Genomic DNA, 24614 nt, shown 5'->3' with positions numbered 1-24614 from the left:
TTCCACCTCAACATTAGGAGGAACCTCCTGACAGTAAGGGCTGTTCAACAGTGTAACACACTCCTTCCCTGGAGGTCTTTAAGCAGAGGCTGGATGGCCATCTGTCACAGGGGATGCTTTGATTGAGAGTTCCTGCATGGCAGAATGGGGTTGGACTGGATGACCCTTGTGGTCTCTTCCAACCCTACGATTCCATGATTCTAACCAACCTGCAATGATGACAATGGCATGGTCTATAGAAACCCTACCTATATGTGTGTGTGTGGGTAGGTGGGTGAAATGGGGCATATATGCCAGGCCAAAACCTGAGTCTCAAGGAGGCATATAGTCATCTTGCCCAGGTGTCTCTTTTGTGAGCTAGACTGTAGAAGACAGCCTATAAAGGAAGATTTATTAATTATTGTATTATTATTATTATTATTATTAGGAGTAGCTGAAAGGGTAGTTCCAGAATGAAGAGAAAGAGAGACAGTCTGCAGCCAGAGGAGCAGTGAGGCTGGCCACTGGGGAGCCTGCAGATGGCTGTGGGTGGGGAATGCCTCCACTTTCTCCGGGGGGGGGGGGATGAGCCTGGTGTTGGTGCCCTTGATGCATCCCACCACCAGCCCCCCTTCTTTAGGGGCAACCCCCAACAGGGGCTGTCTGTCAGAGGCGGCCGGGGCCATGGCAGCGCCACTTGCCCCGAGCGTGGGAATGGGAGCGTCCAGCCGTTCACATCTCAGGCATTCCGTTTAACGGAATCAATTAGGCAAGACCAGACCCCTCCGACTTCCCCCCAACACACCCCCTTTCCTCTCTCTCTCTTTCTGGTCAGGTCCCTCTCTCTCTCTCTCTCTCTCTCTCCCTCTCTCTCTGTAGACGTCCTAATTATTTCTCTTTGGGATGCCAGAGCAGTTCCCTGGACGGATCTGATCATCCTTAAACAAGAGGAGAGGAGAGGAGGCGCAGACAGACACACGTGGGTTTTGGAAGGAAATGTCACTTTCATTTCCAGTGCTAGCCCCGCCGAATAAGACACAGACTACTTTTTAAGCATGTTGACAAGGAGGGGAGGGGAAGGGCTGCCTGGTCTCCCTCCCGTCTTTCTGCTTCAGTAGCTTCCTCAAGGAAACCCTCTCGGAACAGAGAAGCATCTATGCTGGCGTTTTGAATAGAGGACTGGTTTCCTTTCCTCTCCTCCTTCTCCTTCTCTCTCTCTCTCTCTTTCTCTCTCTCCACTTTTCCTTTTCTTTGAAAAACATCAGCCTCCCTCCCAAACTCTCAACAGACAGACCTTCTTAGCCTAGCCTTATTCTTCCATGCAAATCTTGATTTATTAATTTCCCACTGGCATTTTGTACGCTTGTGTGTGTGCTTCAGCTTTTTTTTAAATCCCTTTTTATTTTTATCCCGCCTCTCTCTTTTTGAGGATCTAGGCGGGTAACAGCAAAGTTCCAAGACAAATTATATAACCAATAATAGTAATAATAATAAAGCATCCCCTTAATCTCTCCAACCCTCCTTCCCTCCCACCTTCGCCCTCCCAACAGGCCAAAACTTTTGAAAGGCTCTCGCCGCACAAGGTTTGGGCTGAAGGAGACACACAAGAGACACACCTTCGGTTGTGTGGTTCATTTCAAACCTCCCAAGGCCCCAGCTGAACGTTTCCAAACATATCATACCTACGATGGTCATCAGAGGTTGCAATCTGGTTCACAGCCGCCTAGTAGTAAGCCTAGTTGAACTCAGCAGGACTTACTTCGGAGCAGGCGGTGCTCAGGTTTGCTCAGACCAACATCACATCTCAAAGCATTCCTTTTGCCTCCCTCTTCCCTCAGAACAGCCAAAAATAAAACTTGCACATGCATTTGTTTACCATGAGTACCACATCCTCTCTGCCGCGTATGGCTTATTCTTCATCCACATCATCATCATCATCATCATCATCCTGTGCCTGGTTATCTTGTACATATGTGTGTGTGTGTGTGTGTATTTGTCCGCATATTATAGGCATACGCATCTACTGGGCACCTTGTGTCCTTACATTTTCCTTGCCTTATGCTGCAGGAAGGTGCCATTCGCTCAGGGTTTGTCTTGTTGCTGGAACTTCTCTGTGGAGCACGAAGATCATGAAGGAGTTTTTACTTTCGGTTATCTAGCTTTATGAAGACCAACACACTCATACAGCTAGATAACCAAAGATAACAACTCGCTTCCCTCTGAGGTCGGCCGGGGAGGGGTCCAGGCTTGTCTGCCCCTTCCTTGCTAGAATCCAGATTGCTTTTTCCCCAGAAGACGACCAGGCGAGTCTTAAAATATTCATCCTCTTAATGCAACTGTGACCTGCATCGGCATGTGGAGCTTGTGTGTGCTTCTGAAACGCATCCCAAGGAGATTCGTTGCCTTGAAAGTTTTATTCCGAACTTTTCTTTTCTTTTCTTTCTCTTTCTTTCTTTCTCATTCTAATTTTGTCCCTCTCCTTTCTTTCTCCCTCCCTCTCTCCTTTCAAGCAGGCAATTTCTGGCAGCCGGTGGACCAAACTGTTTATCTGTGAATATCAGAAAAGGAAAACCAGCTACCGAGGTGTGTCGAGAGTGTGAAGCATCCATCCATCCCTCCACAGGCCTCTCTCTATTTGCGTTGTAAATTGCCTTATCTCTGAAGGAAAGAGCCTTTCTTAGCATCTATGAAGATGTAAAGCCAACAGCAATTTCCAGCGCAGAAGAAGGAAGGAGAAGATGGGGAAGATGGGGAAGGGGAGGAATCCCATTTTCAGAAGAACTGACAGGACAGTAGCGGCGGCGGCGGCGGCAGTGCGAAGATGCAGCTCTTCTTCCTGGTCCTTGTGGGTTTGTTTTTTTAAAATAAATGGAAAAATTCTTATTTTAACCAAATGGTGGCAGCATATATCTTGCGGAATTGGGGGGTGGCGGAGGAGGAGGAGGAGGAGGAGGAGGAGGCGAGAGGTGGAGGAGGAAGCAGCCTGGCAGATCCACGGTTTCTCAAGCTTCCCTAGAGCTGGGCATGAGAAGAAGGAGGAGGAGGAGGAGAAGCTGCAGGTCTTCCTGGCTCGCTTCTGCTGCTGCGTCTGCTGCTGCCTCCCCCGGCCTGAAAGAAGGAGAAAAGGGCTCTATCACTGGAGGGCTTTGCAGTGCCAACACATACATAAATAAATATATAAATAAAGGTGGACCAGCCTGGCAAGGTCAGAGGTCCTCGACTGTGGAGGGAGGGAGGAGGAGGAGGAGGAGGAGGTGGGGATGTCAGGAGAAATCTCAAATGCACCCTGGTTCTATGGAGAAGCAGCCTCCCTCGGAGAGAAACAGCGGCAACGGAGGGAAGCTCGGGACCCTATTACTATGCTCTCCCAACCAGCCCTGCAAGGAGGAGAGGAAGGATGGGGGGGGGGAGGAGGAGGAGGGAGTGGAGGAAATCTGTAGCCCTATCTCTTTCTCTGTCTCTGCATCTGGACCCGCGGCCTTTTACCTTGCCGGTTTGCTACCGCAGATCGCTCTAACATCCCAAAGATTGGAAGGAATCTCTCTCTCTCTTTCTCTCTCTAAAGACAGATAATAAGCGTTTCAGGTGGGGGAGAGGCGGGGATGGGTGTTGGGGGGGTCTGTGCGGTGTGTGTGCCTGGTGGCGGAGGGGGGAGGGAGGGAGGCGAGAGAGGAGAAGAGAGGAGTGCCTTTGCTTGCCTTTCCCTCCTGCCAGGCAGGCTGGGCATGTGCTTTGCAAGGAGTGGGGTGGGGGGTTAGGGGGTGTTGGCATTCTGGCCCTGGCTTCCAAGAGCAGGGCCTTGCTTTCAGGGACCGGGGAGGATGGAGACTCGAGGCTGCCTGGGTATTCTTACGCAGCGGCGAGGCTGCTTGAGGTGGAATTGCATGGAGAAGGCGCTCATTCCTCCTCCTCCTGATCTGGCCCTTTTTTAAATGGCTCCAGTCTCCCCACTCCTTTTCAGTCGAGAGGACTATAAGCCTCCTTCCCTCCCTCCCTCCCTCCCTCCCTCCCCATTCTCTGCCATGGCGGTGATGCGACTCAGTTTTGCTAGGCAGTGATCCCTGGGAAGGCTGCAAGCGTCAGGCTCCTCCAGCCCAGCGCCTCCTTTCCTGGCTCTTTCCTGCCTCTTCCCTTCTCCCTCAGCCCTCTCTCTTCTTACTCTCCCCTTGCCCTGACAGTTCTTGCCTATGCCTGCCTCTCTGTCCAATGCTGCATCTGCCCAGGCCCTCCTGTGCCCTCCATTCCTCCTGTCGCGTTGGGCCTAAGAAAGCCCAGAGTCTCCCTGGGTTGGCTGTCAAAAACTTCCTGCCTGGGCTAAAGGCAAGCTCCAGAAGCTGGTGGAGGAAAGGTTGCACCTGAGATGGTTCTGTGCAGCCTCAGCATTAGCCTCCCAAAAGGAAAGGGGGGGGGGGGACATTGCCCTATGAATTATTTACCAGAGTCTTTGGGGGTAGCATTTTCCCCTCCCAGTGAAAAGTGCAAACATTAAGGCCTCTCTCGATTATATGGGGACCCATGAATCTTAAGGCACAGATCTGAGGTGTTTACTATTCAAATTAATAAATGCAGTTCAAGGGCGCCTTCATGATGAAGTTCATAAAAGGGGCATATTTTAAAATTCAGGTGTGTGTCTGTGTGCTATGCTTACTCTATGCTCGTAAAGGCATCAGAAGGCCTGCTGTTGCCACTCCTTTTGGGAGTAAGATAAAACAAGGTATACTATACAGTGCCATGAGATAATATGGTTTAGAGCCCATACTGCAGAGTGAATCTAAAGAGGCACATTTCCCACACTGTCTTGTGCTTGCATAGCTTAGCATTTTCCCCTTGCAGGTGTAAAAATAAAATGGCTGCATTAGTACAGATGTATCTACCATCCAGCTATATGTATCGCACAACCAGCCATCATCACCATGTCCAAGTGTTTACATAATGCTTATAGGTTTTCCTCTGTATACAGACCATAGGCATCTGCTTACAGGCCTCACAGGGCTGCAAAATATTCCCACTGAAGGCTGAAATATAGGGGAATCTTCTGGGGAGGGACCAGGTATATGGTAGAAAAATCACAACCCATTGAATTGCTGGCTACAAATGGATATTGTCATGCATATAGTTGAAAGAACTGCAAAAGGAAGTAAGGACAAGCTAGGGTCCCACATTCATTGATCCAAATCTGCCTTGACCTTATCTATAAATGTTCCAAATCGGCCAAACAATACCTTCACAACTGACAATGTAAATCAAACCACAGCTGAGAGTGCCCTCTCTGTATTGTTAATTATGACCATCTCTATATTGTTAATTATGCCCATAAGGTGTTGTCATCTGAGCCAAACCTGGCTTGTGACATCAGTGTCACCTTATATAACACTACATGGTATGGTCATGCTTGTATATTTTTATTCCATACCCAAAACAAAATGGAGAGAATGCCTATGAACAGAGTAGCTGCTACTCCTTCGCCATCCAAGGCTGCATATAGATAACTATGGAGGCTTTAGTGAGCTGGTCAGCCATATATGTGAAGACCCATGACTATCCTCCTAGCATATAGAAGTCTTAATGAGCTTCTCTGAACTGGCAGATATAGAGATACAAAGTCCTCCCTCCCATCCCATGATTTTTCTCCAATAGCTAGAGGCAGCAGTGAGAGTGATCGGGCATATATTACACAGACCAAGCTTGTGAGCTGATGATGCATTAAAATCAAAGGCCAGATGTCCTATGGATGTCCACCTCTAGGTTGTCATAATTTTATAGGAAGAGCATACATATTGGCATATACAGGCGTGCCCACAAATTATTATGGCTCAAGGCACTTGCTGTTTGATGTGGCCCTGCTTTCTTGCTTCGTTGAATTGAACTCAATAGGGCGTCTGCTGCTATCTGCCTCATGCAAGCCTAAAAGTGGCTTGGATAGTTTCCAGGGCCCCTCCTCTCTCTCTCTCTCTCTCTTTTTTTTTTTTTTTTTTTTTTTTTGTCACCTTCTTCTGAGGACTACTTCCCTCCCAAGGCAGGCCAAGCAATGCCTGGAAACACCTGTGCCTTCCTATATAGATCGATAGGCAGCCCCAGGAGGTGAAAACAGCTAGCGTCACGTTTATGACCTTGCTGACTGTACGCCACAGACAAGGAGGACATTACCTCCCTCCCCTTTGGATTGCAAGGCTCTGGGAGCACCGAGGATGAGCATGACCCCATCCAAACTTAAGCAGAAGGCAGCCCATTCATTTCAATGGGGTTTCTAAAAATATGTGTGCTTACTCTTAAGGGATTAGCGGGGTAAGCACTGGGCATCTCCCTATACATCAGTTGCTTTCTTGAACATATCCTTTGTGATTCCCCATTTCTACTTTTTTTTTTTTTTTTAGAAAGTTGCATTTAGTTAAAGGCAAATAATGTTGAAGGAGGTGCCTTTGGTATTTCCCAATAACAATTGCTCCTCACAACAACACGATGTTGTGCGATGGTTTTTCCCTCCTCCCTGTAGGGTCTTCCTTGTAAACTTAATCTCAGATAGACAGACATACAGACAGATGGAGATATTTTTTCCCTCCACTGCATCCCTTTTACAAAGCAGTTCTCAGCGTAGGGCTATCCTGAATCCTGCTGCTACACTTGCTGGCTCATCCCTCTAATAAACTTCCACTAATGGCCTGTAGATTTGGATGCGATTGCCATGCTTGTTTTCACAATCCCTTGATAGGTCTCCAGATGGTTGTGACGTAAAGGCGAGGCATTCTGCAAAGGATGCCTCGGAAATAAACAAGCCCTGTTTGCCAGGGACAGGGTCCTCCTGCCTGAGCTTTCGCCTTCAGAGGCATAGCCCTGTTTTGGGGACAAACTCCTCGGGCTTCATCGGCCCCACAAGGGTTCAAGGGAGGCTGTTTCGGTAGTAGGAAGCCTGCCCAAAACTCCCAGGAAAGTGTATTGCAATTCTCTCTCCTCCCCTCCATACCCTTCCCCCAACCTAATCCCGGGTTTCTATATAATTCTGTTAGATGCAAACCACAATCCAATCCTAGGAGCCGGACAATTCTTGTCTAAACCCTAAAAATTACATATATTTATGTATTCTAGGAAGGCTCGCTGAGTTTGTTCTTTTCTTGCTTTTTTAATAACACTGTGATACTTTTTTCTGTGCCTCCTGTTCTTTTCTACAAGGGTCATCTTTCCGCACTACTGTCACATAGCATGGCAAGGACACCCGGGCAAAGGACTGAAAACACTACACAATAGTTGTGAAGATAGTCATTTTTAAAATACCTCTAAGAAGATAACCATTTTTTAAAAAGCACCTCTAACAAGACAGCCATTTTTAAAATACCTCTGAACAGCATTCTGCTGTTTGTTTACCTTGTTGTTCATTAGGTGGCAGTTTATGTACTGATACCAGGTTTGATCTTTTATATTTATATTTTAAAAGAATTACCTTTTTGTGTGGTTGTCACGTCAAATGGATATCTTTGGATTTCTGGCTCTGAAAAACAGACACACAAAAAAAGAGAGGGATTGATCATTAAGATGCCAATAACCATTTAGGGTTTTTTTCGGGGATGGAAAAGCATAATCTGTGTTAGAGCAACATACATCCATGAGCACAACAGGAACATCCATAGTAACAACAACAACAATAGAAAAACAAACATCTCTCGATTGCATCCTCAAAGTGCAATCTCCCAGGAGCTTCATAGGAAAAGCCTCCATGAAAATGAATGAGCTGCACATTACTTGGGCATCCTGCTCTCTCTCATTTCCAAAGGGGCTGTGTGCAAGAGAAGCTCCTGGTGGATTGTGTGTCATAGATGACAACTAGATAACCAAAACAGCTCCATATATATATATGGAGACCCTCCACCTCCCCACTTTCTTTAACACTGTAACATACTGGAGATCTCTCTCTCTCTCTCTCTCTCTCTCTCTCTTCAGTATGTTACAGCGTTAAAGAAAGTGGGGAGGTGGAGGGTCTGGTATCTGAAGGGTTAATAGTTTGGACTGGAATGTAAATAGAGTCCTCGATAGTAAATTCCAAATCAAATGCCCAGAATTTGAGAGCGTGAGTTTTCCAAGTGAGGGCATCGTAAGACTGAGCTGGTTTCTCGGCTGGGAGGCTGGAAAGGCCGAGGGGTCGAAATGTGTTGCTGCAAGCTACAGGCTCCTTACTAAAGGCCGGAGTCTCCACCTAGCCTCCACTTGCAAAATATGCAAAACGCTCTCACGTCTCAAGAGCTCAGTAGTCTCTTTCCCTTTAGAAACAGCCAAGCCTCGTCCCGATGCACTAGAACAGGAGCCGCGCTTGTACTATTTGTATTATTTCCCCACTAGTCCTTTTAATACAGTCTCTTGATATTCTTTGCGACACACAGCTCTGTCAATAGTAAATAAGTAATTAAGAAAAGAGGATAGTATTTTAATTTTTTTAATAAAATACTATTCTCTCCTAAGCAATTTCCTACCACTGGGGTTCCTGTTCTGGTTTCTCTTTCACACACCTTTTTTTAAAATCGTATTGCATAAATGCCTTGCTCTGGATTTTGCTTCCTGCTGGAGCTCACAGCCTGGGTGCGTTTCTAATGAGTAGCATTCAAGGTGGGAGGAGACAGCGTGGAGGGAAATTACACAGGCCTTCGTGGGTCGGCCTCCACAGCAACCTGTTCAGTGGGCTTCAAATATCTGAAAGGCCCTGAGATCCCTTGGCAGGAGTGGGGGGGGGGCTAGGCCTAGGTTGGACGCATTCCGGGGAGGGGGAAAGGCGAACTGACCCAAATCCAACAACTACGTTCCCTCCAATCGAATAACAAAATCCCCAAGAAACAAAGGCCTGTTACAGACTGCCAAAATAAAGCTGCTTCGGGTCTCTTTGGAGGTATGCTATTTAAATGATGCATGTGTCCTAATAGTCCGGAGGTTGCACCAAAGCCACACTCCATTCCTAAGCACTGGAGTGCAGCTTTGGTGCAGTTTCCGGATTCTTAGAATGCATGCATCATTTACATAGCATACCTCCAAAGAGACCCGAAGCAGCTTTATTTTGGCAGTCTGTAACAGGCCAATGCCTAGTGTTACATTGGCTTCACTACCGTCCTCACAGAGCTCTTCCAAACTCCTCTGAGCTGGCAAAGCTCTCGGAAAGACCCTCACAAGCATCCCCGAAGCAAAACAAAACAAAACCCCGAGAATAATAAAATCAATGAAAACATCATCCTTATTTTTACCTATTTTTAAGCTGCTGCACCTTCCAAGCGGTTGGTTGGCACGAGCAACCCCTCTGAAACAATGGCAAGGAACCCAGATCGACCTGCACGAAGATGGCAAGCATTCCCCAGGACTTGAAAATAAAGGTGCATACCTGTGACTCAGCCTGCATTCGTGGGATGCCCAAGTAAGGACATATTTTCGTCCTGGGGGGTTCATAGCGCATGGTTTCACCCCCACTGCTGCCCATTGGGCTGCTGTCTCGGAGTGGAAACGCATAGCAACAGCAGCAATGCTCTCGTCCAGTGTTCAGCATGCCTACCAACACACACATCTCCCTTAATACAAGAGTCAGCTCCCCGAAAGCAGGTGTGACGTGCCAGAGGTCTGGGTTTAAAACAGTATGGGGATCTCCCTTGCACCGCTCTTGAAAATATACGCACACATTAAGCACATTTAAGCATTGTTGGTGTTCTTGGCTTTTTTTGCCTACTGCTTTCTTTCCAAACTTTCCGCGTTGCTGCGGCTCCCTCGTTTGCTGTCAGTCTGCAGGCTCACTAATCCTTCCCTCACTTGCAAGGCCAACAAGTCTTTACGGCAGAGGTCCTCCAAATTCTCAGAAGCTCTCAGGTTCATTCATAAAGGTCTCCAATCCTCTTAATCGTACCTTCCTTCCAGCCTCCAGTGGAAGTAACTGGAGGTTCTAGCAATACAACCTGTTCAGTGGCAAACATCTCCCTCTGAATTTCAATCTCAATCTCTCAGTCTCTTTCTCTCTCTCTCTCTCTGCCTCCTGCCCTGAACCTGACAGAGACACTGACGGAGTTCACGTTCAGAGGGAAGCACGTCTTCTGAGGACAGTCGCAGCACGAAGTTGCCACCAAATCCACCCTTCCTCCGTCTTGCTCGTCCTCCCTTCACCCCAGCCCTGAAAGACGGATGACCCGAAAAGTCCACCGACATTGCAGTACTTACATCTCCCAGTTTTTCCTCATTCGGAGAGCCAGCGGTGGGCAAGGGAAAAGGGGGCAGAGTCGGAGAAAGAGACGGAGAGAGAGCTGATCCCAGCTCGGGGTGGATGCGGCGGAATCTTCTCAGGGAACCAAAACTTCTTAGTTTAAAAACAAAAACTACAAAGCAGAACTCCTTTCAAACACTGGCGGGGGGTAGGAAAAAAGCAGTTTCAAAAGCAGTCTCCCAGGATTCGGATCAACTCTTTAGATCTGTGGCTGTTTTAGTTCCATCCGAGAGCACTTGCAGGGCTGGTTCTGAAACAGGGATCCTTCTCTCCAAGAAAACAGTTTAGAACAGCCCCACATCTTCCCTTTAAACACAGCGCCTGCAAAGCGCCGGAGTAGAAAGTGAAGAAGTCTTCGGTGTGAGTCTCTCTGCAAGTTTTTTTTTGGGGGGGGAGGCGTGGGAGGGAGGGAGGGGGCTGGCCGAGGTCTAGCCCAGCCCTCTCTGCCAAGGAGGAAGGAGGACGTGCTCGGAAAGGCAACCAGTTTCCCCCAGCGCTTTTGTTGCTGGCAAACTGAAGCCCTATTGTTCGTCCACGGCCACGGTCTTTTCCAGCCCCTGCTAGGCGCTCTATGCCTTGCCAGAGATAATGAATTTGCACCCAGCCCTCTTCTGACAGACGGAACAAATTGGAAATGTCTAGCCTAAACGGGAGCAGTGCGGCTACATTTCCCCGTGCTAGAAGGAGATGGGTTTTGTATGGATACCCTTTTCTTTCTTGTTCTCTTCCTTCCTTTCTTTCTCGACTGCCTTTCCTTCAGCCTCTTTCTTTGAGTGGATTCCCCCCCCCCCCCTTTGCTTGCAAAGAACAAGGGAGGTTCTGTCTCTCCTTCTTTTTCCTCTCTTTCTTTCTCTTTGGGAGAGTTTGGATTATTACGGTTGCTGTTTGTCCTCTTCTTCTTTCCAAAAACACACTTTTAATCTGGGTTCTTTGTCTGTCTTGTCTTTCCCCCTGACACAGACTCACACTTTATGAGAGGGTTGTAAACTTGTGACCTGCTCTTTCCCAATAGGGCAGAGTGTTGCTGAACCCTTGCCTTGCGTGTTCCTTCCACTTCGGTGCTCGTTCGCTCAGTGCTTTTAAGTCAAGGTGAATGGCACGGGACTGTCTTGGCGCAGGAGGGTTTTTGCAGGGCACCAGCCCTCCTCGCTCTCAGAGAAAGCATTCGCTACAGAACAGCTCGGTCGGCAGAAGGGATTGCGGCGTGTTTAACGCCAGGAGGCTTCCATGTCCAGGTGGTAGTGTGTAGGAAATACCCGCCTATGTGTTTCTGGGTGTGTTCTGCCACCAGGCAGAAGTACATGAGAATGCACCGGATTTAGTAGTGGGAAGAGTAGGCACGCGGTGGTCCCTTGTGCCGAGTTCACAGAGGCACCTGAGCTCGTGGGAACAGTGTCACAAGAGGGTTCGGGGTCTTCGCAGAAAGGCTTTGGGGCTTGGGCGCCTTCCTTGCTAAATCCGTGTTCTGGGGACACCTTTCCCCGACGGGGCTGGGCTTTGCGGGAGGCCCAGTGCCAGCGGTAGGTGTGTCCTGAGATGTCCAGGGCTCCGTTGTTGGAAGTGAGATGGGAGGCTGGCGGAGGAGGAGGAGCCATTGGAGGAGGAAGACCAAGGAAGGGGGGGTGTTCAAATGAACTTCTCCCAAGGAAATACGGACCGCAATGGGAGTTGGGGAAAGCCAGTAATGAGAGGCGGAGGCAGGCAGGGAGGGAAGGGGGGCGCCGTCTGAGCACACAGACCTTTCTGCACTGGCAGCAACTTTCCCGCCAAATGTCGCTTCAGGAAAGAGATCCTCCCTTGTTTGCTTCCATAGCTGCCCTTGCCTCTTTTTTTCCAGTCCACCGGCCACAAGAGTGTATTCCGGCTGCCAGAAAACTCTGAGACAAGAAAGGCTGACACAGGCGTCCCCGTGTGCGCCTGGACACATCAAATAGCACGCCCGGCTGTAATAGGCGAGGGAAGCCCAAATACTCCAGAACCGATATATAGAGTCCAAGTATAGTCTGACTTTGGAAGCCGTCTCAAGATTTTGCTGGGGATGAAGAAAGGGATGCTGAGTGAAGAACGGGGGAGGGGAGTGGGGAGGAAGAAAGAAAGATCTCCTTTACATCCAGAGTGGGTTTACACCCAGAAGATGGCAGGGAACCGTCTAACTAAAAATATTGCTTGTACAGCGCTGTGTAAATTTACAGCTCTTCATAAATAAAGGTTAATAATAATAATAATAATAATAATAATAATAATAATAATAAAGAACCGGTGCAATTGTCGTGGGCCACAAGGAAGGGATGGTTGTAGGAGAGGAGGGTGAGAGTAGTGAGCTGACACTACTCAGTGGAGATTAGAGCACTTGGATAAGGCTCCAAGGATGCAGCCAGGGCCCTGAAAACTCACTTAGGCTCTCGGAACAGACTTTACTAAGGAAATGTTTGCAAAATGAGCGGAGGAGGGGATGGCAGAGATGAAGAGGTAAAACAATTTCCAAAAAGAAGCCTTCTCTCCTCCTCCTTCACCCTCTTTAGGTCTTTTCTGAACTCTCCATCCAGTACAAATAGGTACAGAAATCCCAGGTTGTCCTTAAATTCACTCTGGCTCCTAACCAGAACAAAGTCGAAAGATGGTGTCTTCAGGGTTGACCTCCATGGCCGAAAACTCTGCGAGGAGAAGGGCACAAGCCCGGTGCCTCTCTTTCGCCCTTCTGGTTAGCTTTCCTTTCTTTCCCAGATGCTGCTTCTTCTGCTTCCCTGCCCCCTCCTCTCTCTCTCTCTCTCTCTCTCTCTCTCTTGCTTCGTAGGCGCTGGCCATCGGTATTTCCTGAGCACCTCTCTCATGTATCACAGGGACGCTGCTGGCTTTTGGTGGGAAACATCCGTGGCCTCAGTCCTTCTCTGAAGCTCCTTCTGAAAAGGTCTCTGCCTCCTACTTCATGATGACATACACACACATACCCTACTTTAAGAAGAAGGGGAGAGAAAGATGCTGGGGAGATTCCCTTACACACACACACACACACACACACACACAGCTCTCCAAATGTTGCACTTGTTTTGTTCTTGCCAAGAGAGAAGGAAATGTGCATTGGGTGCGGCGGGGGGGATTGCACAAATAATACATTTTATTAAAGAGGCTGATGCAGTGCTATACAAGAAGGTACACATCCTTGTGATATCCAGCTTGTGAACAGTCTTCCTTCGTGCAGGAGTCCGTAGACATGCTTTCTCTGTTGGCAGCTCTCTCTGGTCTCTTCCTCCCCCCCTTCCCCCCCCCCCTGTCTCTGCTCGCAAGAGAAGAAGCCTCCTTCTTCGGAGCTACAGCTTGTTCGCCTCCTCCTTCTCTCCTTCCCTCCCTCCTTTCTCTCTCTCTCTCTTCTTCCTCTCCCTCTCTTCCTCGCGTCTCCGCTTTCCCCTCTCACCCCCAGCTTCACGTTCAAGGTTTAGCAGCGAGGTCACGTCCATTGACGTCAGCAAGAGTCTTACTGTACGTCCGGCTACATTTACATACATCAAGGAAATTAGAGCATTTCATATATATGTATATGTATATGCATATATATATATGCAAATCCTGCTGCTTGAAGAAGAGACTGTAGATTCCCGGAGCGATGGCTTCTTTTCATTGAAGATTTTAATTAAAGAAGGAGGGAGGGGGGAAGAAAGGGGGAGGGGAGCAGAGCCTAGCAAACCAAGCCTTTTATATTAAAAAAATACACCAAAGAGAAAGGGGGGAAAACAGCAAAAGCAGAAATGAGCAAGCTCTCCTCCTAAGCATGGAGGAAGCAATCCTCGGCCTGCAGCGCTGCGCCGAGGAGAAGAAGGACAGGTTACCCTGCTGCGGCGGCTACTACTACTCTACGTTCCCTCTCCCTCTCTGCATAATCCACGCCGCGCCATTCTCCTCTCTTCCTCCTCCGCCTCCACCTCCCGCTCCGGTTGGCTCCAGCGCGTATTATTTTTAATACTGATGCATATGTAAAGGTATATTTGCATTATTTTTTAATATTAAAAAAAGAAGAGGAAGCAAACATCTACGTTTGCAGGACGCTGCGGTTCTTTCGATTTCTTTCCTCTGGCTTTGTTTTTATGAACCAATCTTTATTTAATTATATATATATATATATATATATATATATATATATATTACATTAAGCAAGCCTGTGTTTTGTTTTTGGTTTGGTTTGGTTTTTCCTGTGTCCCTTTATATACGCAGTTTGCTCCCTGCTTCTTCGGTTTTCGTAGGCTTTGCAAATTTTACATGGACATTGTTCCGTAAGGACTGTTTCCAAATGCCAGAAGCCTCTTGGCTCGCCTTAAAAGGAGAGGATGCATGTTTGCTTGTCATTCATGTGTGTGTGTGTGTGTGTTACACAGAGAGAAAGAGAGATACACACACACACATACATGAATGGCAAACATATATATATAACATATATACAGACATGCATATAATGGGCATGTTATGCAAATAGACTGTAAAGGCAAAAACGGTAGCAACTGGAGAATCAAAAGTTTGGTTATTAATCTCATCATAAGCAAGAAAAAAATATTAAATAGAAGGCGGAGTGAAACCGAAGCTTGCATAATAGGGACAGTGGCTGTCGGCTGCCTATAGACACATTTATTTTTCTGTTTTATTTCTTCAGGAAGCTTTCATTTAATATATATATATATATATATATATATATATATATATCTTTTTTAAATGTGCCCAGACCGAGGTAAGGGAAGCTTTCTGTTCGGGAGACATTTTCAACCATTTTGTATGTTCTGTCTTAACCGCGGTACATTATTAATGCCTTTCCTTTCCTTTTTTAAACTTGCTTGGCTTTAAGCCAAATACCTCTCACTGAGCGACGATGCATTTGATATGCGATGTTTAAACCCGTGTGTGTGTGTGTGTGTGTGTGGAAGCTTTTTTTCCCTTTCTTTCATTTATTTACTCAAAAGCCCAAGGGGCCTAGAGCTATCTCAAAATATTAGGTTATTTGAGAGACATTTCTTTTTTTCGGAGTTATTTTTTTAATACTTCAGACACGTTTATAAAGAAAACATGTCTGGCCCCGCGCCCCGTAATCTATCTATATCTATTTAAAATAATGCAGGATTGCCCCTCGAAAGGAACAACACGCCCAGATTTCCATCCAATACCTCCTTAAAGCCCAAGAAGTCGAAGCACCTGCAGAAGGCAATTAGGCACAGCCTCCTGAATGACTTACCTGCCTGCACGCAAAGGGTCAAAGTTAAACTCTCCCGAAAGCCGCTCATTGCATATATTTTGGGAAAGGCTCCAGAGAGATGCAGCCTCTATTTCCTCAGCTGCTCACTTTAGTCCTTGGAGCAGCCTTTATGGCAGAGGGCTCAGCCCTACCTCGGTCTCCAGTTTTACGTGCCCCTATACCCAAGTGCTCATATGATGATATGCCACCCAATAAAAAGTGGTCAGATGGCTCCACGTAAAAACATTAAAAGCCGGGCGGAGGAGGGAGGCCAGAGAAGCCTTCCTCCATTAGCTTACTTTCTTTACCTTACTATTTATAGCAACAATGCGTTTAGGAAAGAGTATGGAGATGGGGGAGGGGGAGGGATTTGTGTGTGTGTGTGTGTGTGTGTGTGAATGAAATCTTACACAAACGGTGAGGGTTGGGCATGGATAAGGGACCGAGCTGGCCGCTTTGCATGCCTTTCCAGGGACCATTGGGGACAACCTCGTTGATTGAGACAATCCCAACCTCCTCCAGTGACTAATTAAACCACGTGAACCTCGTCGGAGCTGCCTCTAGGCTCAGCAGCCAGGCTCAGGACTAAAGAGGGAGCAGACAGACAGACAGAGGGGTGCGTTCAGGAGGAGAGATTTCTTATCAGAGGCATCTCGTTGGGCGTCTACACCCTTCTTCTTCCTCCTCCTCTTCCTCATCCTCCCCACCAGCACCAGTCTAGGTGCTGTATAATGTCCAGAGTCCTATGGAGGCCCCTCCATACACCCTCTTGCTTCTCTGGCTAACCACCGCTCTCTCTCTCCCTCTCTCCCATCTTTAGTCTCTCTGCCTTCCCGCTTACCCTCAGGGTCGACGGCTGGGTGGATCTTGGTGCTGCAAACAGGAAGGTGCAGAGTGTCGCTGGCTGCCTCCGGTGTCCGAGCTTGGCAGGCTTGGGAGTCGTGAGCCCATCCTTCCCCTTCCCACCACCACCCAACACACACACACACACACACACACACACACACACACCCCTCCGCCCCCTGACCTGCTAAAATTACCATAAGGAGGCGAGTCCCTGCGCATAGCAGCCCCAGCGGGCGGTGTTTGAATGAAGAATCCGCCCAGATCCCAACTCCTTGGCACGCTGCTCTGGTTGTGAAGGCCACTTCCTCGGCCCTCCTGCGTCTGGCAGCCCCTCCCTCTCTCCCTCCTCTCTCTCTCTCTCTCTCTCTCTCTCTCTCTCTCCGCTCCCATCCACCCACCCACCTCTCCAGGGCCATGGGGAGATCGAGGGACAACTGCCTGCCCTCAGCCACATCCCTCCTCTGAAGCCTACCTCCGACGGCTGCTAACAAGACAAAAAGCAATCCCTCGCAAGGCACCCACGGCCACCAGGGCCACGCATCACCCCCCCTGGTCTGCTCAGGCCTCACACCTAGAAAGGCCCCCAAAGGCCCTATCCACGAGCAAAAGTCAGGCGAGGGCCGCTCCATTTATAAGACCCTGACTGGCATTTCTTATAACGAGGGACACACTTGGGCCATTAAAAAAAAAGATTATAATATCCTCCCAGACGCTGTCTTTCCTTGGGAATTATTCACCAGGCCTCTAAAACCAAACGAAAAGGAAAAAGCACATCCACGGCCTTTATATGTCAAGAGCACTCCCTCCCTTTAAAACTGTAATGTGCTCGTGGCTTGTATATATATATCGCGACCTCTGTAGACACACTTCCATTCGTATTACATTTCCCACCCCTCCCCAAGTTCCTTTAGATTAGTAAAAAAAAAGAGTGGAATGGTACAGATCGGGGAAGAGAAATTACAACACGTGTCTAGTCCACAGGGTTGTTTGTTCGTAAGAAACAACCACTTTCCCCACTGAAATGCGTTGCTTCCTGAATGCGCGAAGGGCCTTGATGACAACCAGCTCAAATTTCCCTCCCGCTTCCTTCACTTCCCCCTTTTTTTTCAATTCATAAATTGAGACCGAGCCTTCCTTGTATAAAAAGGCACGATTAAAACACCCCACGAGGGATGGAGCTCCTGCTTGGAAGATTATACACACACACACACACACACACACACAGCAGCCCACCCTCCTGTTTATTAATAATTTCCTGCATGACATCTCAAGGCAGAAAGCAAGAGGAGATGGGAGAGAGGTGTGTCCCCCCCCCGCCTTTTTTTTTTTTAAATGCTCTGGAAATGAATCTAGATTTCAGATAATTGGGAACTGGGCTGGGGATGGGAGAAACGGGCAAATCTCTTTGTTAGAAATGCCTCTTAGTGAGTCAATAACATCGAGACTAATCAAAACGTTTAAAGGTTAGGCTCACATGAGGAAAGCAGCCAATGTGTTTCTGACTGTAGCCTCGACGCTGCAGAAGAGGAGTGGGCCCACGTATTTCCAACACCCAACTAGTCTTAGTCCCTTGCTTTTGCCTCTTCCCAGGATTTGACATCTCTGCCGTTTTAAATGCTAACCATCGGAAGCGGCCTGTTGTTTGTTGCCTTGGTTTCTGATCAGGCCTCCTTTTCTTTCTTTTTTTACCAACTGTCTGTCTGGGCTTCAAGGTCCGCTCAGAAACAACGCAACCAAAATACGGAGAAGGAGGGGAGCGGACGGCGGTCCCCCGGCCTTGGGTTCAAAGACTCTCCGTCCCCTCCGTCGCTGTGTCCCTTTGTAGGAGAACAAGCCTTCCAGACAAAAACCTCTCTGCGAAAGGACACAACTTTCTCGCCCTGTTCTGGTAGGACGGCGGAGTGCCAAAGGTGAGTCGGCGCTGTCTGTCACTCGGAGGCTATTTGCCGCCTTAATGGCTCCCTGGAGGGAAGGGACCTGGCGCAGCATCGGTTGCCCCCGAGTGGCTCTTGGCTACCTTGCGCTGGCCAGCGGGGGGACAGCGACACCTACCGGCCACCCACTCACGTCTCGGGAAGGGAGGGAGGGAGGGAGGGAGGGAGGGGGCTGTGGGTGAATCAAAGACGCTTCCCAATAGTTAACAGACTCCCTAATATCAGACAGCTAACGAGGGGGTGGGGAGGGGCGTCAGAGCTCTTCCAGAAGACAGATTTCAGCCAGGCTCTAGAATTCAAACCAGGAAACACAGCCATAGCAAGGAAGGAAGGAAGGAAGGAAGGAAGGGATGGATGGATCAAGCCACAAATTATCCGCAAAGCTGAGAGAGAGAGAGAGCAATCAACTAGACTGAAGCAATGCTAGGTCTCCTTCAAACAACTAGACTCGTCTCTTTTTCTCTTTGAGGAAACAGACAGAACAACAAAACTCCAGCTTAGACCCCTGAAAGTCTTGCTCTTTCTTTCTGCGACCATCTCGAAGGCCTAGAGTTATGTTAATCCGAAATCAGAAAGGAGTTAGTAATCCTTAACTGTGCGGAAGGCAACGGTGGGCAGACAAGGAGGCAGAGCTCCTGCCTCGCCCTTTTCGGGCAGCCTGCTCCACCGTCTGTCCAGGTGGAAGAAGCTTTCCTCGCTGTTTTTGAAACTGAGAACGAGGGAGGAGTGGTTTCACGTCCTCCTTTCCATCCCTCCTCGCTTTAAAAAGATATTCCCCCCTGGGGTTTTTTGTTTAAATGTGTATGAGGGCTTCCTAGCTCCCTGAGTATTTCCTTAGCCCAAGCAAGGTGGCATTCATCAGGGGGAAATGCCTTCCCGCTCCCCGAGATTTCCTGCCTGGATCTGTCCCACTCCCGACCTCCCTCTCAAAGAAAGGCTCAAGCTCCAGTTTGAAAAAAGGATGCCCTTGGTTTTTATGGGCCAAGCGCCCAACGAAGTAACGAGCCAGACAAAAGAAGGCCCACGAAACAGGAGGCGTGCAGCAGGTATCTGAATGCCTAGGGTTTGAAAAGGAGACCATTGCTCTCACGTCTTTAACCATCAAGTCCTTTAACAAATCGGAATGAAAGGGAGAAGGTGGGAGACAAATAACACAGCTCCCTTTCTTCCTTTCTAAAAGCCAGAGGGGTTTTCTTCCTCTCTTTCGCTAAAGAGAAAGGAGAAAATTAAGACTACTTGCATCCTATCAAGTTCTTTTTTAAAATGCTTCTGTCCTTTCTTACTCTAAGGCTGCAATTCTACATACTCTTAAACGAAAGTAGGTCTCATTGACATCATTGACATACGTGGGGTGTATTGAAACGTGGGTTTCTCCGTATCTTACACAGAGCAGGTGTATTTTTAAAGTAACAAGAGTGAAATACGCTGATGGAGGGAGGTATCCTTTCCACCACTACCTTTGGAGTTGTTGTTGTTGTTGTGTGCCTTCGAGTTGTTTTCGACTTAACAGCGGCACTAAGGCGAACGTGTAAAGATTTGTTCACAGTGGGCTTGCCTTTGCGTTCCTCTGAGGCTGAGAGAGTGTGACCTGCCCAAGGTCACCCAGTAGGTTCCCATGGCGGATCAGGGATTTGAACCCTGGTCTCCGAAGTCCTAGTCCAACGCTCTCTACACCACACTGGCTCTCACCTCTGGAGTATGGTGCCATTTCCCCTCATACTTTCCCATACATCCTCCTAACATGCAAGGATTTAGGGAAAGTGGGATGCCATACTTGCCTTATGGGTTTATGGTCATCCCGAACCACATGGGCTTCCGGTGCATTGATTTTGGTGCCAAGGAAAAGCGCTTAAAATAGCACGATAGGACTGTGCAATAATGTTAATGGGATCTGTAATCCGTCCGGATTGTAATAAAGGCTGTTTCTTTGCAAATGACAAACTAATGGCTCTGGCACAGAAAGACTGGGAGCTCGGGATATATGGCCTTTTGCCTGTCAGACTGGAGGCCTACCCGAAATGCCTTTGATTCGAAGAATGTTGGTTTAAGTTGCATTTCCTTGCAAGTAAGTAGGAATTAGAGGTCAAGACGTTATATTTGAATTCGGTTGCCTAATTCCTATCATAAGGAAAGCAAAAGGAGAGCTAGTGCATTCAGCTGTATTAGCAGCTATAGCTGTAGGAGTTGGTAAATCTTGTTCATAATCTACTTAACCAGAGAAGGTGCAGCTGAGGAATTAGGCGCTTTGGGTTTTTTTCATAGAGCTGGGGCTTCTGCTCAGCCTGATCCAAAAGACGGATCTGGGCAGTTCTTTACACGAAATTAGACCAAGTCGTGTGGTAACAACAGCTGGGGAAGTGGTCTCATTTAAGCTGGATTGTCGATCTTCAGAGGATCTTCTCTACTACTGGTGTAGTGCCTTATTTTTAAATAAGAAAAACATTATAGCATCCATAGGTTTCTTTTTGTGGGGAGGGGCGTTAGGGCTATGTGGCCATGTTCTACAAGAGTTTATTCCTAACGTTTTGCCAGCATCTGTGTCTGGCATCTTCGGAGAAATAGCATTATAGCATCCCTTTTTAAAAAATGCTTTCGGCTTACTGCAGTGTGTTTGCAATATGCTTGTGAGTATTACTCCTAAGCTCAGAAAATATTGACGAGGGTTGGAGACATATTGACCAGTTTCCATGTTTAAAATTCACTCAGCTTTCCCCGTATCAGCTCTTACCCTAAAGGCCTGCAGGACAAGCAAGGGTCTCCCAAATAATGGGTACATTTCAGGGCTTGCTTGTAGTAGACTGCAGACCTAGCAAGGAGACCCGGCTATAGATTGGCCCCACAAATCGATCTGACCCTGTGCCCTAACAGGTCACCTTCAAAGCCCACTCCCTCCCCCCATTTAATATGGTCGTTTTTCTCTCTCCAAGCTTTACTGATTATTAATCAATGAAAAGAAGCCGAAGACAATTACTCCCGAAGTGACAGTGGGTCGACTTAGGAGCTATGCCTGCTGGGACTCGTTACAGAGAGAAGGGGGCCTATTGCATAACTCCAGGGGAGTGGCCGGCTTTGCAGCCATTTTCCAAAGGCTTCCCTTTCCCACCACCCCTCACTTCAAAGCAACTTTACACAGTCCCTCCAAGAAAATAAACCACTGGCCCAATTCAGTTCTTCCGATAGGCAACAAAACCGATAATAAAACCATCTGGGATATTGGGGGATTGTACACAACATACTTGGAAGTAAATTTCATTGGGGAAAAAAAAGCAGCCGAGCTTCGGATTTACATTACAGCAGGGAAACACCTGGAGCATGTTTTCCGACAAATGCAGTTGAAAATCTATAATTTATTACCCGATGATTGTGTTCAATCTTTAAATTCAAGTGAGGCCTAAACAGTATTTGGGGATCATAACTTTCCACTCGGTTTCGGTCCCAAGGGATTCCCAGACCTCCAAAGCGGAAGGTTGCATTGAGCCATTTCAATACAGGAAACTGTGGACCAGCCAAAGTCAACAGACCAGTATGTGGCCCGAGGGTCCCCAGCTGGTAACGTCCTGATCCAGAAGCCAATGGTTCAACAGGGCAGGGAAAGAGGTCCTACTTAAGAGCTAATGAAAATCAGGTTTCCAATGTGAAGTCTAAGATTTTCATGGCCAGCATCCATAGTTTTTTGTGGATTTTTTTGGCTATGTGGCCATGTTCTAGAAGAGTTTCTCTCCCCCCCCCTTTCACTTCAAAGCAATTTTGCACAGTCCCTCTAAGGAAATAAGTTTATTCCTGATGTTTCGTCAGCATCTATGGTTGGCATCTTCAGAGAAATCTTCAGAGAAATCTTCTCTAAAGATGATAGCCACAGATGCTGGCGAAACGTCAGGAATAAGCTCTTCTAGAACAGGGCCACGTAGCCCGAAAAACCCAGAAAAAAACCCTATGAAAATCAGGATGTTGACCTTGTTGTCCCCTTGCCTTTCTTCACTGTCAGGTCCCGGCGAAAACAGCCGACGCCGCGTTTCTTGTTTTTTCTACTAAGCGGATAAGTGTGAGACGTTGAATGCCAACCTTTCCAAAAACAAAAGCACTGAAAAGTCTTGATACTACTCCTTGAAGGAGCACCAAACATCACCACTATCACCGTCACCCTCGATATGCCATTCTCTCTCGCTGCCTGGCATCTTTTCCTCTCCCCGCAGCCAGGCCGCCTCCTCCCAAGCGCCCCCTCATAGCAGCGCTCCCAGTTCCTCCCTCTCCCGAATTTCCCCAAAACGAAACACGGGTTGCCTCCAGAAAAATATTGCCTTGCCCCGGACCCAAGTAGGGCTCCGTCTTTTGCCGGGGTTTGTCTCTCTCTCTCTGTGTATGGGTTGCTTGGTTGGTTGGTTAAAATTATCATCAAAAATTCAATAGGTCGGTATTGTTGTTGTTGTTGCTGATTCATTGTGATGAACAGTGTGTGTGTGTGTATGTGTGTGGTTGGTTGGTTGATTAAAATGATCATCATCATAAAAAAACCTGTAGGTCAGTATTATTATTATTATTATTATTCCTTCATTACTAAGAACAGTGTGTGGTTGGTTGGTTAAAATCATATCATCATGAAAAAAAATCTGTAGGTTGCTATTATTATGGATTATTCCTTCATTGGCGAGAAGAAAATGTGTGTGGTTGGTTGGTTAAAATAAAATAAAAAATCTGTAGGTTGCTATTATTATGACAATTATTATTATGGATTATTCCTTCATTGCCAAGAAGTGTGTGTGTGTTTGTGTGTGTGTTTGATTGGGTAAAATGATGATCATCAAAAATCTGTAGGTCAGTATTATCGTTAGTGGTATAGTAGTAGTATGGATTATTCCTTCATTGTCATGAACAGTGTCTGCGTGTGGTTGGTTAGTTAAAATGAGCATCAACACCAACCATTCTGTGGGTCGGTATGATTATTAGTAGTATTGATTGTTATTATCGATCATGATTGCTTCTCCCGTCATTCTCACCAAGAGCCGAGAAACCAGCCCCCTTCCAAAAAAGCAAGAACAGGAACCATTCCAAAAAGGAAGGGGACGTCACAACTCCCGCCACCGCCGCCAAAGCCCCCAAATGAAGAGGCCAAGCGATTCACCAACACACAAACTCTACCCAGCAGGAAGGGAGGCGTTCTCCCCCAGCCATTCCTGAGGGCTTGAGATTCGCTTTCCCACAGAGAGAAAGACGCCCTCCTTGCCTCAGGGACTGGGGCTGTGGAGGGAGAAGCAGTTTTTTGCCTCAAGTTAGGCAGAGGGGGGATGGGGGAACCAAGGGGAGGGAGGAGGGGGTCGGACTCGCCTGCCTTTGCCTTCTGCTTCGCTTTCCTCTGGCTGGCTGAGGCGAACTCTGGGCAGAGGAAAGTGAAGCTGGAGGCAAAGGCAGGCGAGGCCGACCCCCTCCCTCTCCGTGGCTCCGGACTCCCGCAGCCTCCTTCGCCCTCCCACCCCTCACTCTGGAGGGACTGAAGGCGGGAAACTCCCCCCCCCCCCCAATCTAAGGAGAGCCTCTCCTTCTCCTTCACCCCTTTCCCCGGCTCTCCTCCAACTCACCTCCAGCCTTCCCGGCTCAAGGCGCGCTCTTTCCACACCCGAAAAGGCTCCTCTCTTCTTCCTCTTGCTGCTGCTGCTGCTTCCTTCCCGTCCGCCCCCCCCCCCCCTCCGACTCATTCCTGGGTCTTTTCTGACTTTGGGGTTTCTTAGGGGGGGTGGGGAGAGTCGAAGCGAGCGCGGTCCCTTCCGAGGGAGGCAAAGGCGGGCTGGGAAAGAAGTTGGGGAGGAAGAGAGAGAGAGAAAGAGGGAGAGAAGGAGGGAGCTGGGAGGGGGAGGTGGCTCAGGGGCTGCCCCTCGGAGGGCTGCTGCGACGTGACTCCCCCTCCCTCCCTTCCTCTCTCTCTTTTTCCCTCCCTCCTTCCTTCCCCAACAGTATAAAATAAGGCAGGCGGGAAAAAGGGAGGAGAGGGGAACCGAGACCCCCCCAAGTGAGAAGCGAAGTCTAGGGCGCTGGAGGCGCAGGCGACCCTTCCCTTAGGTTTATTTAACACACACACAAGTGGACTGTATGTTTAAGTGAGGGTCAGCTCTGTAGCTTGGGGAGGAGGGGGAAAGTCCAGCCGAAAAGGGGTTTCCTCGGGAGCCGTCGAGGGGTTTTATGTTGGGGGTCTTCGCAATGAAGGGGGGTGAGGCGAAGAGGGCTCTTCCCGCCAAGATTTCTTTTCCCGCCCACCTCTCGCTTTTTTGAGGCACTGAAGTGAGCCTTAGCCAATGCCGAAACCCACCTCTTTTCTTATTCTTCCCCATACTCCACCACAACCCCCTTTTAAGCTTTTTTTTCTTTTGGAGGAAGGTTTAAAATACACACCCGCACCCACCCCGCTTTCAAACGTGTTTTGTACACTGCAGAAATA

General features: G+C 48.2%; 2 long non-coding RNA genes across 5 annotated transcripts in view; one reads left to right on the top strand and one right to left on the bottom strand.

The window, feature by feature from the left end:
- The window catches only part of LOC149323859 (uncharacterized), a 24091-nt gene extending 105 nt beyond the window's left edge, over nt 1-23986 (bottom strand). The window contains exons 1-3 of one of the 2 annotated variants that reach the window (XR_016277535.1): nt 23761-23986; nt 7415-7462; nt 1-3087 (exon numbers count right to left, since the gene is read on the bottom strand). The exon at nt 1-3087 is cut by the window's left edge and continues 105 nt beyond it. This is a non-coding gene — a long non-coding RNA (uncharacterized LOC149323859). Of the gene's footprint in view, nt 3088-7414; nt 7463-10152; nt 10504-23760 lie in introns of those variants that run through there. The other variant, XR_016277536.1, reaches the window with a different exon arrangement.
- Nucleotides 14060-24614, top strand: part of LOC149323858 (uncharacterized) — a 49950-nt gene continuing 39395 nt past the window's right edge. For 2 of the 3 annotated variants that reach the window (XR_016277541.1, XR_016277539.1), the window contains exon 1: nt 17788-18163. This is a non-coding gene — a long non-coding RNA (uncharacterized LOC149323858). Of the gene's footprint in view, nt 14170-17787; nt 18164-24614 lie in introns of those variants that run through there. The other variant, XR_016277543.1, reaches the window with a different exon arrangement.

The sequence above is a fragment of the Sceloporus occidentalis genome, unplaced genomic scaffold, assembly GCF_023333645.1.
Source record: "Sceloporus occidentalis isolate IW3139 unplaced genomic scaffold, rSceOcc1.0.p SCAF_1, whole genome shotgun sequence".
NCBI classification, from domain to species: Eukaryota; Metazoa; Chordata; class Lepidosauria; order Squamata; family Phrynosomatidae; genus Sceloporus; species Sceloporus occidentalis.
The sequence above is the reverse complement of the archived record's forward strand: the minus strand, read 5'-3'. Positions and strand labels throughout refer to the sequence as shown.